Raw genomic sequence first — 3,532 nt, forward strand, 5'->3', positions numbered from 1 at the left:
CTACGAAGATCTTATCGTTTGAACCTTAGTGCCAAGGATTCATATAATCCCGTATGTCATTCCCTTTGTCCTTCGGTATGTTACTTGCCCGAGATTCGATCGTCAGTATCCGCATACCTATTTCAATCTCGTTTACCGGCAAGTCTCTTTACTCGTTCCGTATTACAAGATCCCGCAACTTACACTAAGTCACATTGCTTGCAAGGCTTGTGTGTGATGTTGTATTACCGAGTGGGCCCCGAGATACCTCTCCGTCACACGGAGTGACAAATCCCAGTCTCGATCCATACTAACTCAACGAACACCTTCGGAGATACCTGTAGAGCATCTTTATAGTCACCTAGTTACGTTGCGACGTTTGATACACACAAAGTATTCCTCCGGTGACCATTTGTAAGACAGACACATTTTCAGCACAGGACATGTCACATTAACTATTTTCTTGTTGTAATCATGATCAGAAGTCAGTTACATGTGAAATGAGGTCCTTCGCAGCAGGAGATACAAATGGTTTCGATGGGAACTTCAGATCCACTTTTACTCTCCTGTATTTTTAACAAGGCAGTTTCAGAGACATCGGTTGCTTATAAGGGTGCGAAGGGAGCTAAGTACAGTTGCATGGATTTTAAACTAACTGTAATCTCTCAATCATGAAGATTTAAACATGTGATTCAATCGGAATAACTTATGGTGCAATGCTGCAAATGTAGTCTCACTGCTGAGTTACCTTCGATATGTCTCAGAGTGTTCTTTGGCTTCAAAAGTTGGGAGCCCATAAAGGAATTCATAACATAGGATGCCCAAGCTCCATATGTCTACATGGTAATCGTGCTATGTCTTCTCCACTATAAACATGCAACAAATTGAGAGACAAGTAAAGCTAATAGAAATTTGTGGTATTCTATTTCACCACGAATGAGTTGTGACACTAAAGTAAATGAAAAGGAAAGTACCCATTTCAGGAGGCAGATAATCTAAAGTCCCACACATTGTCCTCCTTCGGTTAAAGGTATGAACAGACCAGCCGAAGTCAGCAATCTTCAGCTCGCCCTATTATGAAAGCATATACCTGTTGTAAACACCACAGAGCATATTGTTCCAGTTCATAAAAAAGCAAAGCAAAGTAGTGCAAATACCTGCACTCCAACTAAAAGGTTTTCCGGTTTAATATCTCGATGTATCACGTGCTTCCCGTGAAGATAGATCAGGGCACGTGCCAATGATGCAATGTACTGAAAATAAAAACAAGGAAAGTTCAGCTACTACTTTTGAATAGTGTGTAGATGATACATTTACCACGAACACATTCAAAGCATATACTTACAGTTGTGGAGCGTCTTTCTGAGAAATGCTTGCATCTCTGCAACTCCTTGTAGAGCTCTCCTTTTCCGGCATGTTCCAAGATTAGGTAAACACGGGTCTGCAAAATTTGTATGGAACTGATGATCAGACGAGGGTGAAATGAAGCAATAATGATTCTCCGTGTTATAGTTGGGACAATCTGTACCTGATCATAAAAATACCCATATAAGCGAAGAATATTGGGGTGCCTAAGGTGACTCTGGATGTCTACTTCGCATCGCAGCGGATGCTCCACCTCCCCGGTGATTCTCTTGCCCCCAAAAAATCGCACTCGCCCCCAAAGCTCGCGCTCGTGTACTACCCAAACATCGGCGGCGCTGCACTTGATCTGGATGGACGCGAGCTCCTGTCAGCTTCCTCGCAGGGGTCATCCTCCGAAGTCGTTCTTGGCGTAGTACATGGAAGAGATGCCTGTTGCGGTGGTGCAGGCGAGCAAATCAGGACACATACCTGGATCGGCCGACTGAAGCCGCCGTCGGACCAGCAGAACGAATTCGTGTCGCCCCTGCTCTACTTCTCTTCTCTCCATCTCACCTCCTCTCTCTCCCTCGTCTCTTCTTCCCAGGAGGCGGAGCCGCCATGGCCATCCAGCGCCTGCCAGTCGGGCACACGCATTGTCCTTGGCTCCTTGCCATCCCTAAACCCACTGGAAAAAATAGAACAGGAGGAGAACGGCAAAATAAAAAAACTGAGAAATTGAACCTTACACCGGGAGCCGACTCACACGCGATGCACTGGCAGCATCGCTCCTCACAACAACCTGAAAAAGAGCAGAACCCACACGTTAGAACGACGAAGTAAAATTAGGCGCAACACAAATACATCCACACCTTTCATGATTTGATCCAATGCTTCATGGCTGGCTTGACATGCTTCTCTTGTTGTAGCCCGTCCAGCCGAGTCTCTTGTTGTAGAAGAGTTGTAGTAGTCTATAAGATCCTACATGGCGAAAATTAATGTCATTGTGCTGTATCAGAAAAATTATTATAGAACTTAACATGCATGGGTACGTTAAACAATTTTTCTCATTTGCAATGTCATCCTACAATAGCAGCAGTGCATACCTGGTACGGTCCACATTACTGCTCTGGAAATACCTGCAAGTCAGTTTCGATATTTGAGAACAATTCTGTTGTATGTTAACTTTTTTTATTCTGGCTTCTAAGTCGCTTATTGAGAAAACAAATAAACAGGCTGATCTACTTCACGCTTGTAGTACAGGTCGCATCTACTTTTACAAATGGTGTTTGTCCGTACATAAGATCGAAACAGTGAAAGAACAGAAAACCGGCCAAAGATACCCTTTCCAGAACGCAACACATGAGGCAAATATTGTCCATGAAACAAATATGATTAGTAGTTTAGTACAACATCACCTCATTCAAGACCATTAGAATGGGTTTTGGAAGACCAATTTCCACGAACTTAGCTACCTGTATTTCATCATGCAAGTATCTTTTATTCACTCTTCCAAGAATACATAAGTAGGGCAAATAAGCTGGCGATGGAGCAAAACTGAAAGTCGAGTTTATAAAGACCGAATACAACTCTGAATTACCTGTAAAAAAGTCATTTACTCTAGCTTCAACAAATAATTATGGAAAGATAGAGCAGTAATATCATACAAAACAAACGAAATCACTACCATATCAGTTGCCCTATCAAATTGAATCGAATCCCCGAGGAACCTTCTTTATCTTTTTGAAACTCCTTTCTTGCGAGCTCTTGTATGGAATGGGCTTGCATAAATAATTGATGGTGTGCAAGTCAGCGAACATCAACATCTTGAAAGCTAAAATCTTTTACATCAGGCCCTCGGGAAGAGAACAACGCGACCTGGGGAGCTGAATTGAACAGTGTCGGTGCCAAACCATCTGCGATACCGACTGTTGCTTGGAACACTGTAGCCCGTCCAGCCCAGTCTCTTGTTGTAGAAGAGTTGTAGTAGTCTATAAGATCCTACATGGCCAAAATTAATGTCATTGTGTTGTATCAGAAAAATCATTATAGAACTTAACATGCATGGGTACTTTAAACAATTTTTCTCATTTGCAATGTCATCCTACAATAGCAGCAGTGCATACATGGTACGGTCCACATTACTGCTCTGGAAGTACCTGCAAGTTAGTTTCGATATTTGAGAACAATTATGTTGTATGTTAACTTTTTT

The 3,532-nt window shown here is 42.5% G+C and overlaps 1 pseudogene; it reads right to left on the reverse strand.

Annotated features, from left to right (window-relative positions):
* Positions 1–457: 457 nt before the first annotated feature.
* Positions 458–1,977, reverse strand: LOC123428823 (annotated as a pseudogene).
* Positions 1,978–3,532: the final 1,555 nt, after the last annotated feature.

The sequence above is a fragment of the Hordeum vulgare genome, chromosome 2H (assembly GCF_904849725.1).
Source record: "Hordeum vulgare subsp. vulgare chromosome 2H, MorexV3_pseudomolecules_assembly, whole genome shotgun sequence".
In the NCBI taxonomy this organism is placed as follows: Eukaryota; Viridiplantae; Streptophyta; class Magnoliopsida; order Poales; family Poaceae; genus Hordeum; species Hordeum vulgare.